Source organism: Amblyomma americanum, chromosome 11, assembly GCF_052857255.1.
Source record: "Amblyomma americanum isolate KBUSLIRL-KWMA chromosome 11, ASM5285725v1, whole genome shotgun sequence".
Taxonomy (NCBI): Eukaryota; Metazoa; Arthropoda; class Arachnida; order Ixodida; family Ixodidae; genus Amblyomma; species Amblyomma americanum.
In genome coordinates this window covers 124,387,460-124,402,950 of record NC_135507.1, presented here as the reverse complement: position 1 = coordinate 124,402,950, position 15,491 = coordinate 124,387,460, and positions in this window count along the sequence as shown.

Here is a 15,491-nt window from a genome sequence, read left to right as displayed (position 1 = left end):
AGGACTGTTGTGCGCATGCGCCATTACCATGGTACATGCGAGAGGCCAGTTGTGCGCATGCGCCGTTACCATGGCAAACGGGGAAGAGTGGGTGCACCGCGCGCTTCGTCGCCGCTCTTTCTTTCGGAGTCCCTCCTTTATCCCTTCCCTTATGGCGCGGTTCAGGTGTCCGCCGATATATGAGCCAGATACTGCGCCATTTCCTTTCCCCAAAATTTAACCTTACGGCCGCCGTTGATCCGGAGTTCCCGGGTTCGAACCCTACCGCGGCGGCAGCGTTTTTATGGAGGCAAAACACTAAGGCACCCGCGTGCTGTGCGATGTCGGTGCACGTTAACGATCCCCAGGTGAACGAAATTATTCCGGAGCCCTCCACTACGGTACCTCTTTCTTCTTTCAATCCCTCCTTTATCCCGTTCCTTACGGCGCGGTTCAGGCGTCCAACGATATATGAGACAGATACTGCACCGTTTCCTTTCCCCAAAAAAGCCAAAAACCCTCACGGCCGCGGTCCGCGGCGTCAGTCCCCATTGCAGGCATTGCATGCATCACATCTACCGTTCCCCTCAACACAGCAAAGTGCACCGTCGTTTCATGATTGGTTTTTTTGAGGAAAGGAAATGGCGCATTATCTGTCTCATATATCGTTCGACACCTGAACCGCGACGTAAGGGAAGGTATAAAGGAGGGAGTGAAGGGATGGAAGAAAGAGATGCCGTAGTGGAGGGCTCCGGAATAATTTCGCCCACCTGGGGATCATTGACGTGCACTGCCATCGCACAGCACACGGGTGGTTTAGCGTTTTGCCTCCATAAAAACGCAGCCGCCGCGGTCGGGTTCGAACCCGGGAACTCTGGATCAGTAGCCGAGCGCCTTAACCGCTGTGCCACCGCTGTGGGTGGCGTTTTATGAAAATTTGGCTTAGTTTTGGGGAAAGGAAATGGCGCAGTATCTGTCTCACTGTATCAGCGGACACCTGAACCGCGCCGTAATGGAAGGGATAAAGGAGTTACTGAGAGAAGGAAGAAATAGGTGCCGTAGTGGAGGGCTCCGGAATAATTTCGACCACCTGGGGATCTTTAACGTGCACTGACATCGCACAGCGCACGGGCGCCTTGGCGTTTCGCCGCCATCGAAGCGCAGCCGCCACTGTCGGGCTCGAACCTGGGTAATCCGGATCCTGGACCGGAAGGATTGACCTTGTGCCTCTGAGAGAAAGCAACCAGTCTAAACACTGTGTAGGCAGCATTCAGAAAACTGCGTGTTACTTTACCGATCATCGGGCAGTGTATCTCAGTCAAAACAATGAATAAACACTGTGTCTCACCGAATACTTCTTCAATGCTTAACATTTTAGTCAAAACAAACTCGACAACATGCGTAACCAGCTGAGAACTACAGCTCTCGCTACGTATATCCTGGTATAGCTGAGCTAAGCCACTGCCAATTTGTTCCCTTCGTTTACGGCGCGGTACGGGTGTCCTGCGAGAATTGTGAGACAGGCGTCATTTCTTCTTTCACTCCCTCCTTTATCCCTTCCCTTACGGCGCTGTTCAGATGTCCAACGATATAAGAGACAGACACTGCGCCATTTCCTTTCCCCCAAAACCAATTAATATTATTATTAATCATTTCCTTTCCTTATAGCCAATCTTCATATGATTTTCCTTCCCTTACGGCCCGGTTCGAGTGTCCACCCAGATATGTGAAACTGCCGTCCTTTCCTTAAATTGTCCAACGGGCCACGCGTCACGCCGAACGGCCGATGGCGTTCCGTGAAGCCCTTGGCCACGCTGAAACATGCTGTCACGTCTCAATATTGAAGACGAAGCTTAAGTGTCCTCCAAATTTTTTTTCCTTTCCTTACGGGAGTGGTTCGGGCGTCGGTCTCCATGGCAGGCGTCGCATCATCCAACCTAGCATTCCCCTGAACGCATCAAAGTTCACAGGCGTTTTTTGAAATTGAAAGTTGGTTTTTGGGAAAGGAAATGGCGCCGTATCTGTCTGACATATGGTGGACACCTGAACCGCGCCGTAAGAGAAGGGATAAAAGAGGGAGTGAAAGAAGAAAGGAAGAAAGAGGCGCCGCAGTGGAGGGCTCCGGAAAATGTCGACCACCTGGGGATCTATAACTACACTGACATCGCACAGCACAAAGGCGCCTTTTACGTTTCGTAATAATAATTGTTTTTTGGGGAAAGGAAATGGCACAGTATTTGTCTCATATAAAGTTGGACACCTGAATCACGCCGTAAGGGGAGCGACAAAGGAGGGAGTGAAAATAGAAAGGAAGAAAGTGGTGCCGTAGTGAAGGGCTCCAGAATAATTTCGAAACGCGGCCACCAAGCCCTCCACTACGGCACCTCTTTCCACGTTTCTTCTTTCACTCCCTCCTTTATCCAGAACCACTTTCATACAAAAATGAAAATTGGCTTTCGGGGAAGGGGTGTAGCGCAGTGCCTTTCGCGTGTCGTAGCACACTTGGGCTGCATCGCGGGGGGATCGGGCAGGATAGTAAGAAATAGGTGCAGTAGTGGACGGCTCCAGTTAGCTTCGACCCCCTGGGGATCTTTAACGTGGACTGGCATCGCACAGCGCACGGGCGCCTATGCGTTTCGCCTCCACGAAACGCTGCCGCCGCGGTCGGGTTGGAACCCGGTACGGACCTGCGCATGCGATGCCGGCAGACGCTTTCCCGCTTGACTGGAGGCCAAGGTCAAAGGCCAAAAGTCAAAGATCAAGGTGAAATGTCAAAGTCGAGTTAGTTGGTGTAACAGCCCATGGTGTCGCTGCTGTAGCTGACATGTGTCGAACCTGACTACCGCCAGTTGTGCTGATGGTTTGACATCTACCTACATTCAAGGTCAAACTTGCAGCCCCGCTGACGGCTAGAAAAGCTGGCGTAGTGAAGCTTCTCACTTCAAAAGGAAGGAAAGGGGTGCCGTGATGGAGGCCTCCGAGGGGGTTTCGGCCACCTGGGGACCCTTGGCGGGCAATGGCTATGCGCAGCGCGCGAGCGCCTTTGCGTTTCGCCTCCACCAGGGGGCTGCCGCCGCGGTCGACTTCGGACCCGGGTGCTCCGGGTCGGTGGCCGGGCGCCCTGGCCACTGAGCCGCCGCGGCGGGTACATCACAGACGCAGTCCGTCTTCTGAAGCCGAAACTATACCGAAACTGTCATGTTGCCCGGCGCGCGACCGCGGGAATGAATCTGTCAGCTCATGCCACGCGAGCATCATTTTATTCAAACGTGCAGCGATATATGTATAGAATCATTGTGCCATCTCTTGATAGTTGTTAATATCACTCAATAACTGAGGGCACCTAGTGTTACCCCTGAGCACTGCAGAAACGACACGAGAAAAAATTGTTATAAATTATTCAGCTGTCATATGTGAATTCCACGTCCTGACTGATGCGTACCATTGTCCAGTGGATCACTCAAAATACGACAAAGGTGTATGCATCGAGAAATTTGGTGTCTGAGCCGCTGGCTTTCTTTATATAGTAATTTTTTCATACACGAGACCCCCGCGGTGCCACGTGCATGTACGTAAGAACGAAGCGATTATCAGTCACTGCGTCCAGCTACACAATATTACTACTCCTTTTACCGTCAAAACATTCCTGTATCCAGTAATTAACCGCCTGTGTCTTGGCCACTCTCCCGAAGTGGGCATGTGCCAGCATTTTTTGAGGCCAACCTACCAACCTTTTCTTCCCCAGTTGATTCTCCCTGACGAGAAACGACCACCACGCAAGCTCTGACGCTCCTTCTCGCCGGCGGGAAAACGGCGTTCGGAGGCCAGGCGAGCGGACGCGCTTCACATGCGCTCCGCAAACTTTGTCCTTTACGACCGGATTTACTCCTCCCAGCCGTCTGAAACTAGTGTCATCAGCCTTCGCTTCTCGTCAGGAACCTGCCGATACCAACCTTTCAACCTTTCCCGATTTGGACCACCACATTAAGAGGCAAGTTAATATCTTTTCATCACCCCGCTGCGCTGAGGCTAAGCCTCAAGGCGCAGCAGCCGCCGATACCGAACGCCGCTAGAGACGCAGCTCGGACCACCGGCGCGTCGGCGCCTCGCCGGCGGCATGGAACCCATTGTATTAGAGGGAAAAGACATCACCCTCACAACTTACCTTATACTAACGCCTGGCAATCGGCGCACGACAAGCGAAGCTCTAATCGCAAATCCCCTCCCACCGTTACTCCGAATCTGCCTTAAGCGCCGGCCGGGCGCCGGCCCCGGCCGCCCCAACTGTCTTCCCTACGCCACTCCAAGCTACCCATCGCCGACCACAAGATCATCCTCCATCCCCGTGGCGGCCTCAACCTTCCGACCGTGAACGGCGTTGTGCTTCGCGATGCCATTCTGCAAGCAGCCCGCCTCGGACCTCAAGAGGCCAAGCCCGACACAGTCATCAACACCCTCCAACACCTCATCCTCATCAACACTCCCGACCCACAGGGCAGATTCCGCTACCTCGACATCAAATCCATAATGATCAAAGGCACCACCTACGACATATTCTACTACCAAGCGGCACCGGAGGACTGCGCCCGCGGCGTGGTCCACGGGGTCCTTCTTGACCACTCATACGAAGGCATCAAGGTCCGTCTCAGTCACGAGCGGAACCCTCCCATCCTCGACTTTAGACGCATGGGCTCGACAGAGTCCATCATCATCCACTTCGAACAAGACTGGGTGCCCAAGCACATCTACTACTCTGTACTCTATAGGTGCTACCTCTTCAAAAAGAAGGTCGAGCACTGCCGTAACTGCGGCGCACTCGGCCACCGTGCGGATGTGTGCCCGGCTCCCAAGCAACGCCGCTGTCCCGGCTGCGACCAAGTCGAACCCCCTGAGGACCACTCCTGCATGCCGCAGTGCAAGGTCTGCGGTAAAGCACACCTGACGGCGGACAAAACGTGCAAGGCGCGCTTCCGCACACCATACCTCGTCAAAAAGAGGTACTGGGATGCCAAGCCAGCCGCCGAGGCAAACGCCAGCCAGACTCCCATCAGTCAGGCTCCACCCCAACACCGCAGCCGCTCCACGACCCGCAAGCCCCAGGCCCCGCAGCTCACAACGAAGTCCTTTCCGGTGCTGCAGCCTGCCGCACCAAAACAGCCGTCCACCCCTCACAAGCCCAAGGCCCGGTCCCGCTCCTGGACTGGAACCAGGCCACCACCACCTCCAGTCCCACCGAGACCACCTGCCCAGGCACCCGGCCGCTTCACCAGTGAGGTGAGCTGGGCAGGCGCAGTTTCCCAGGGCTCTGCCGACCCCCTCTATGAAGAGCTGCTGCGTGTCCGCGCGCAGCTCGCCTCCCTCCAAACCACCAACCACCGCCTCCACGCACAGCTGCATGCCCACCAGCAGGCCTAAACCCCTACCCCGGAACCAGCGGCCCCGGCAGCTAATACCCCCCACTCTTCCACCGCCACCTCTCCCTACTCGAGAACCGCCGGCCAAGAAGCGGGCCGCAACACCCACTACCTCCCTGACCACACCAACCCCGACCGAGGGAACGCCAGCCCTGCCTCCCAATTTCGAACAACTCATGGAGGCGAAAATTCAGGCCGCCGTGCAGACGGCCATCCAGGCCTTCACAAATCAATTCGCCAACCTCACTACCCGTCTAGGCGAATTTGCTCGCCAAATTGACGAGCGATTTAAGGAGCAAGAGTCTCGCCACGCGACAGCCTGTGTTGCCGTGCGGCCTAAAAAGAAAGCCCGGCTCCACACCGTCTCCAACTCCTACACAGCAAACGAAAACTTCAGTGATGGCGAGACCACGCACTAGCCTAACCATCTGGCAGCGGAACTGTCGAGGCTTTGGTTCCAAGCGGGGGCTGCCTCACCAGTTCCTAGCTCGGGCCCACGGCCCCGACGTGCTCGCGCCGCAAGAGCCCTCCAATCCCCTCATCCTACCCAGCTACGTGCCCATCGTCCCCTTTTCTCCTACACCCCCTCGGGTTGCATTTCTTGTACGCCATGCGCTCACTACTATCTCCCACCCCTTAGACGTCCCCGAAATAGATCATCTCCTCATTGCACCCGTGTCGCAGCGCGCTCGGGATACTAGTCTCTTCATCCTCAATGTATACAGCCACCCGAAGTGCCTGCGGCACGACTTCGACCGACTATTCACGCTTGCTAAGCGTGCCGCACACAAATACCCCCTTCTGATTATAGGGGACTTCAACGCCGCGCACACGGCCTGGGGTCATACAGCCGACACCCCCAAGGGGCGCAGGGTATGGCTCGCAGCTCAGCAGGCCGGCTTCGCTCTTCGCACAGACCACACCACCCCTACTCGCCCCGGGAACAGCTTCTGCGCAGACACTACTCCTGCTCTCACCTTCACCCACCGCCTCCCTCACGCTGCGTGGTGTAACACCCAGGAGAATTTGGGTAGTGATCACTACATTATCGAGACTCTCCTACAAGCAGGCCCAACACGTAGACCCTCTCGTGATGCTACCATCATAAAGTGGGACTCGTTCCGCACCTCCCGAGCAGCCCGCACTCTACACACCATCTCAGACATAGCCACTTGGTGCTACCAACTCCAGCGTGACGTCCGCGCCGTGAGTTGCCAACTCCCAGAGGACTACCCTGCAGACGCGATGGATTCCCATCTCCTGCACCTATGGGACGCCAAGGCGGGTCTCGAACGGAGGTGGCGGCGTCAGCACTGGAATAGAACACTCAGACGCCGACTGGCCCGGCTCAACAAGGAGATTGAGACGCATGCTGCAACTCTGTCTCGCCAAAATTGGGAATCTCTCTGTAACATTCTGGACGGCAACATGAGCCTGCCCCAGACATGGAACCTATTCCGCCATCTCATTGATTCGACTTAGTCCAAGACACACCAGAAACACAACCTCATAAAGCTCATACACACATCCGAGGCCTCCCCGCAGGAACTTCTCGAGGAGCTTCGTGATCTCTACTTCCCGGCATATCCCTCCGCAGACCACCCTGACTACACATGCTCCCCCAACGACCTTCTCGACCAACCGATCACCGAGGCGGAAGTGAGGGCAGAACTTCAGCGCCTCAACGCGTCCTCAGCTGCTGGCCCCGACGGAGTACACAAAATGGCACTTCGCCACCTCGATTCCCCCTCCATCAAAGCCCTAACCGACTACTTCAACGAATGCTCGCTGCGCGGCGCCCTCCCACCTCAGTGGAAAAACGCCAAAGTAGTCTTTATTCCCAAATCCAGCAAACCACTTCTCCCCGCTAACTTCCGTCCCATCTTTCTTACGTCGTGTGTGGGCAAGCTCATGGAGCGCGTTCTCCAGACCCGGCTCAGCCGGTATTTGGAGAACAATAACCTTATGCCTTCGTGAATGTTTGGTTTCCGCCCGAGCTTGTCCACTCAGGACGTCTTTCTACAGCTCAAGCACCACATCCTTGACTCCCCCGCGGGCGACACCAAGGCAATCCTCGGCGTCGACCTAACAAAAGCTTTCGATAACGTTACCCACGCAGCCATCCTAGAGGGCCTCCACGCCCTAGGCGTAGGCCCGCGGATGTACAATTGCGTCCGCGATTTCCTCTCCGAACAGCCACACTCACCATGGGCGGCCACCGGCTGTCCGGTGTCTCACTGGGAGCACGGGAAACCCCTCAGGGTGCTGTACTGTCTCCTATCCTCTTTAATATAGCCGTTCTCCAACTCCCCCACCAAATCGCCCAAATACCCGACATACATTTCAGCCTCTATGCTGACGACATCACTATCTGGGCTAATCGAGGCAGTGATGCCGACATGGAACACAACCTACAGTCGGCCCTCAACATCATCGACTCATACGCTCGGGCGCGCGGCCTAGCCTGCTCCCCTTCTAAATCAGAACTCTTCTTCTACCGCCCCAGGCCGCACGACCCCGCCAACCCTCCCATCTCACTCACTCTAGGAAACAACCTCATTCCCCTGGTCTCCAAGATTCGCACCCTGGGCCTCGTCCTTCACTCCCACGGCGCGCATGGCAACGCCATCCAAACTCTCCAGACCCAAGCCCAACAAGCCACCCGTCTCATCCGACGCGTGGCGAACCGGCGCGCGGGTCTGCGAGAGCGGAACACTCTCCGCCTCACCCAAGCTTACATCACGAGCCGCACGGCGTACTCATTCCACTACCTCCCCCTAAAGCAGCAGCGGGACCGCATCAACGCGCTGCTCAGGAGCTGCACGAAGGTTGCCCTCCGCCTACCCCCCAGCACCTCTACTACCCGGCTCCTCAACCTCGGTACCCACAACCCGTTTGAGGAGCTGGCAGAAGCCACCCTAACAGCACAGCTGACTCGCCTGTCGAGAACCGCGGCAGGCCGCACTCTGTCAGCTAGGCATCACCACGATCACCCATCCTACCGAGGGGGTTCCCCTACCTCCAGACCTACGCTCCCATCTCATCATCCTTCCAATCCCTAAGAACATGCACCCCGAGCACGACGGAGAACGCAGGACAGCCCGCGCCAAAGCCCTGCACAAGCTCTACGGCAACAGACCCGAGGTAGCCTACGTGGACGCGGCAGCGTACTCGTCGGGCTCCCGCATGGTTCTCGCCGTTGCTAATTCTCAGGTCCGACTAATCGCATCAGGATCCGTCACCACAGGCTCACCGGAAATTGCAGAGGAAGCGGTCATTTCACTCACTTCTGCCTCCACCTCTGCCACCAAAATTATCTACGACTCAAAATCCGCCCTATCCAATTTCGCCAAAGGCCTGATATCCCGCACCGTGGCTCGGCTTCTACGCTTCTGGCACCCCAGCCACCCCGTAACCCTTATCTGGACCCCCGCACACGCAGGCCTCCCGGGTAACGAGGAGGTCCACTCCCTCGCCCGAGGTCTCACTTTCCGGCCCGGAGTTGGACCTCCTCCGCCATCCCGGCAGCGTCTGCTTACGTTCAAAAATATTCTTGCCTACTGCCGAGATACCCGGCGCGTTTACGCACCGCCGGCTGCCTCCCTAACCTTAATCCAGGCCTCCCACTGGCGCCGACTCCAGACCCGAACTGCTCGCTACCCTATTCTCCTTCATGCCCGCTATCCCGATCAATTCATTTCTTCTTGTAAGCTCTGCGGCAAACCGGGACACTTCCTTCATGTTCTCCTCACATGTCCTGCCTTCCCACACCCTCCATCCCCCACCACGCCAGAGTCTTACTGGGAGACTCTCCTGGCCAGCTCCGCTGCTGCTGACCAGCGCCGGATAATTACCGACGCCCTGAAGCGGATAGCCTTCCAAGGGCTGTCCTTTGCCCTGTAAGGGCAGCCCCCTAAGGGTTGCCTCGTGCCATGTTAGGGGATTTGCCCCCCTCGGTATTTGGCAATAAATGTTTCCACCACCTCCTCGCCGCCGTCTTATGCCTGTTATCGTTTTTCGCGCCGAGTGTCCAGGAGCGCGAGGAAGAATACCGGAGGCGGGAGCCTAACCACATCGCTTGCAGGCCGCCCAACCGCAACTGCACCAAGAAGAGTGGCGTCAGTCCCAGAGAACGCCATCTGATACTCAACAAGCACAACTTCAGGGATTCTGTGGCCAGAGGCCTGCAGCCGGCCAACTGGACACGTCGGGGACAACACTTCGCGCATGCCAGGAACATGCTGCAGCTCTACTGAGACGAAGAGCTGGCCTCCGTGGCTCAGGCGAGGGCCGACCAGTGCACCGACGCCCATGGAAGCCTTGACTCATTATTTGCGCGGCGTACCCGTTATGCGGCATTGCTAGTGCTGCCGAGCCCTCAGTGATGTGTCGCGACTGCCTTTGAATGCCTCGGTGTCATCCAACTGCTTATTTTGGCGGGTGATGTTGAATTAAACTCCGGTCCCAACACCCGCGGTGCTGCTCCGCAAGATTCTTCCGACATAATGGCAGCTTTAAATGAACTTCGATCTGGACAAGCATCTTTGCTGGCCGAAATGAAAACAATTCGCTGCACGTTAACCCAAAATGACAAAGCGCTAGGTGAAATAAGCAGACTAATGAAAATTTAAGATTGCGCATCATTTGGCGCCATAAAGGATGATATAAGCGAAGTTCGGGAGCTTGCGGAGCAGAATGCGGGTGAAATATCGAACATTGTCTAAGCTGGCCGACTCCGAATGCAGGCACGACGATCCAATTTATTGTTTTTTGGCTTAAAAGACACTAACCAAGAAACCTGGGCTGAATCTGAAAAGATTATCACTGAGGTATGCAGAGAAAAACTAGACGTCACAATCAACCCAACAGACATTGAAAGAGCTCACAGACTGGGAATGTTTGATGCTAACAAAAACAGACCGATTATTGTTAATTTTGCTCACTATAAAACAAAAGAAAAATTCTTTCCTGTGCTAGCAAACTAAAGGACAGTGGCTATAGTGTTTCTGAGGACTACTCTAAAACTACTCTTTTTGCAAGGAAGCAGCTACTTACATTTGGAAAATCGCGAACCGAAAAATAAAAACTCCGGTATAATAAGCTCTCCATCGGTACCACCACGTACACTTATGACCATGTTACAAAGTCGTTCCCCGCACTCCATAGCTACCCAATGACCCTTCCGAAAAGTCTAAGCTCCGCCCCTTAACCATTCTTTACGCTAACATCCGCAGCCTTCCACCTAAGCTTGACACCCTCGCCAGTCACGTACGCACGACGGATAGCAATATAATTGTATTAACCGAAACATGGCTAAATTCGTCCATAGGAAACTCCGAGATACTTTCCGTGTTTCCAGATTTCAATTTCTTTCGACGTGACAGGATAAATAGGCGAGGAGGCGTACTAATCGGTGCTCATCACTCATGTCGTTGGTCCGAGATTAACCTTGCATCCCCTCTAGAACTGCTTTTCATTCAATGCCATGCTTCGTTCCCTCCAGTTATCATCGGCGTTTGCTATCGACTACCTGATCTAACAGATTCCTTTGTGGCTCACTTCCACGAAGCACTCCGCGTCATAGCTACGTCACATCAGCACATTCCCATTCTTCTTTACGGTGACTTTCATTTCCCTGATATTACCTGGTCCGACCTCCCTGCCATTACATTTAAAGATAACATCGAAAGTGACTTTGTTAACACGTGCCTAATCTTTTGCTTGTCCCAGCTCATATCTAACCCTACCAGGCAAACTGATCATTCTTCTAATATTCTTGATCTCGTTTTCACTTCCCACCCGGATAACGTGTCACCTCTGCTTCACTTACCTGGACTTAGTGACCACTCCGTAATACTAAGCACATTTTCCTACAAACTGCCATGTCTGAAAAAGCAAAAAAAGATACTAACCTTATATGACAAAGGGAACTACACAGCCATGAACGCAGAACTGTCCGACTTGGGCGTGGCTGGTCCTTGACTTCTCAAGCCGGTCTATTGAAACTAACTGGTCTCTCTTCAAACACAAAATGCATCAACTGATTGATAAGCGCATCCCTACTATCACCATCACAGAAAAATAACAATAATAATACTAATTGTATTTTTGGGGAAAGGAAATGGCGCAGTATCTGTCTCATACCGTTGGACACCTGAACAGCGCCGTAAGGGAAGGGATAAGAGAGGGAGTGAAAGAAAGGAAGAATTAGGTGCTGTAGTTGAGGGCTCCGGAATAATTTCGACCACCTGGGGATCGTTAATGTGCACTGACATCGCACAGCACACGGGCGCCTTAGGGTTTTTCCTCCATAAAAACGCAGCCGCCGCGGTCGGGTTCGAACTCGGGAACTCCAGATCAGTAGCCGAGCGCCCTAACCACTGAGCCACCGCGGCGGGTAGAAACATCATCGTCACCGTGGTTTAATACTGAACTGAAGCGCCTCAACAACAAAAAGACTTTTTCGAACCGCCAAACACCTGAATAGCTCTTGTGCGTGGAAAAGGTATCAGACTGCAGAAAAAATATTCGAATATTTAGCAAGCCAAACCAAACGTTCCTTTTTTCATCAGTGTTACCGTCTATGCTACGCACAAATCCTTACAGGTTTTGAAAAACTATTAACCCTACACGCCACAAACCTCTAACATTACACAAAGATGGTAACATTCGCATACCGGAACAAGAAGTCTGTAGCACTCTTAACTTCTTTATTCGCTGTTTTTACTAAAGAACCTGAAGGCGAATTACCTTACTTCCCTGTCTTTGATCACCCTGTTATGCCAGACATTCTGTTCGATACCAGTGGAATTATGAAATTAATCAAATCATTGAAAGTGTCCTCTTCATCAGGTATTGATGGCTTAATTAAACTCTAAAGTCCTAAAAAATACTAAGAACATTGTTAGTGCCATCTTATGCCACCTTTTACAACAGTCTCCAACATCAGGTGTGCTGCCACAAGACTGGAAAATAGGTAAGATCGTCCCAGTCCCCAAAAAAGGTTCTTTTTCTAGTAAAAACTACCGCCCTATTTCTCTCACAAGCATGTGTTCAAAACTGATGGAACATGTTATTTATTCTCACATCATTCAATTCCTAGTCTCAGTCAACTTTTTTCATCCTAACCAACATGGTTTCTTAAAAAGACTTTCCTGTGATTCCCAAGTAGCCCTTTTCATCAATGACCTTAGTTCGCATCTTGACTTAAATATTCCTCTTGACGCGCTGTTCCTTGACTTTGAAAAAGCCTTCGATAAAGTACCGCACAAAAGATTACTACAACTGTCGCGTCTAAACCTTAATCATTTAGTGATGAGCTGGCTTCAAAATTTTTTGGTTAACAGAGAGCAATTCGTCTACGCTAACAAATCGTCGTCCCCTCGTTCTCCGGTTACTTCAGGTGTTCCTCAAGGCACAGTGCCCGGACCCTTGCTTTTTCTCATTTATATTAACGACCTTCCAACGTTACCTTTAACATCCGGCTATTTGCAGATGATTGTGTAATTTACCGCCCGATTTCTACAAGCACTGACGACGACACCCTTCAACAAGATTTAACCCAATTGAAACTTGGTGCAAGCATTGGTTAATGTCCCTTAATATTGCTAAAACATGTATGATTTCTTTCAATCGCAGGCAATCCCACATTCCCTCTAAATATTGTTACGTGGCGGCCAGCCGAAGAAAGAGACACGATGATTTTTGGTTCTGAAGTGCGTTCCGTTCTTACCTGTAAGTATTTAGGCATTAATTTAACTCATACCCTAACATGGTCTTCACATATAACGAACATCGCTAACGACGCTAACCGCACCCTTGGCTTCCTACGTCGAAATCTTCGTTTTGCTACCCCTTCCATTAAATTATTAGCTTACCAAACTTTCGTCCGATCTAAATTAGAATTCGCTTCAGCAGTATGGAACCCTCATCAGTCAAACCTCTCGCGAACACTTGAAAAAATACAAAATCGCGCTATCCGCTTCATTTACTGTGATTATTCATATTATACTAGTGTGTCTTCTCTATAATCTAGAGCCTCTTTGTTTGGTCTTGAAACAAGAAGAAAAATACCTCGACTGTGCTTGTTCCATAAGTTTTACAATTCACCTTATTCACATATAGTGAACAAGGGAGCCGTAGTGCTCCCGAAACGTCTTTTCATCTTTTGACTTTGGCCAGTGACCAGCAATCTGCATCAACATGATTCCTGACCAGACGGTATGCCGTCAAACCCTCGACTACATCACCTTTAGGAGCATCGATCATATCAGCAGCACATCGCCTGTCCAACCGCATTCACCACAGCAAGACAGTGTACCCTCTCCCGGCAAGAACTGCATCTCATTTCCGATCTTTTTTTGTCAAATCATCTCGGGACTGGAACGATCTGCCGCCGGAAGCATACACCTTGCCGCCCCCACCAAATTCAAGATTGAGGCCATCATCTTGTAGTCTGTCATGCCCATCCCTCATGTAATGCACCATATCCGGGGTCTTTGAGGTAATAAATAGACGACACCGACTACCTGAGACGCTTTACGACCAAGTTTAATTTCACCGGCGAGAACCAGACTGTTCGTATGAGCAACGTTTCTTTCAATGGCAACGATTGGACGGGCATGATCAGGAGGAGGAGGAACAACTTTACGTCATGGCCTAATGGCATCATGACCTAATGGCGCCGTGACGGGGGCCCAGGCGGCAACTCAGCGGAGGATCTGAAGCCTTTGTCGCTCAAGAGCCGCCGAGACCTGCTGGATGGCCCAGGTTTGCACGTCACGGTCAGAGCATTCCGCCGCAGCCGCGAGTCGCGGCGGAATCGTTATGCTTTTAGAAGCCTCGTCGGGGAATTTTGTGCAGTTCCATAGGATGTGCGTCAGAGTTGCCCTCTCCCGCTGGCACACGCGACACACATCACTTTCATATAAGTTTGGGTATAGATGAGTCATTAACACCGGGGTTGGTAAAGAACCAGTTTGTAGTTGTCTAAACAGCACCGCCTCCGCTCGGCTCAGTCCCGGGTGTGGGGGTGGGGAAGTCCTTCGAGCGAGGCGGTAAAACTGCGTAAGTTCATTGAATGTTGTCATGTGGTCTTTGGCACTACACCACGTTGGACGGTCGGTTGCAGCGGCGCGGTTGGTTATCGCTCGCGCCACTGCATGTGCCGTCTCGTTGTGGTTAGCGTGCTTCTCCGACGCATCGCTGCCCGCATGCGCCGGGAACCACCTGAGTGACATACCTTTCTTCCCGTTGTAGGTCAGTCGAGCACAGAACGCGCACAGCCTCACCGCACACTTTGCCCTTGGCATAATTCCGCACTGCACTTCGGGAATCACACAGCACCGTTTGGCATCCGGGGTCGGCAATGGCCAAGGCAATGGCTACCTCCTCCGCCTGACGTGCCTCTGGGACCCGTAAGCTTGCCGCTGCCCTCGTGGCGCCTGATGACGCATCGATGACAGTAGCTACGAACGCCGTGTGGTCTCCCTGGTATTCAGCCGCATCCACGAACCTGGCGTGCGCATCCTTGGCATGAAAGTCGATGAGGAATTTGGCCCTTGCCGCTCTTCGCTCCTTATTAAACTCAGGGTTCATGATTCTCGGGATGAGGTCTACCCGAATCCGGCATCGGGTCCCGTCAGGAATAGGAACGCCACTAGTGGCCTTTTTCAACCTGGGCGTGAAGCCCAAGTAATGAAGTATACGCCTACCGGCCTCGGTCATAGAGAGCCGCTCCAGCTGGGCAGTCTGTTGCGCTTCCGCAAGTTCCTCAAGGGCATTGTGGACCCCGAGTTTCAGAAGCTTGTTGGTGTCCGTACACTCGAAAAGGAAGAGCGCCGCCTTGTAAGCTCGGCGTATGAGGCCGTTGATCTTATTCTTTTCACACTGCATCCAGTTGTGAAAGGCTGCAACGTAGGTGACGTGGCTAACTACGGAGTGCACAAGCCGAATCAAACTTTCTTCTTTCATACCGGCCTTGCGGTTGGCGAATCTCAGGAGAGATTCGCGTGCAAGAGGACTAGGGTTCGAATCCCGGTGCCACGCAATTTTCCACTGGATTAAAAAAAACTCCGCGTGTCGATGGAATTGCACAAA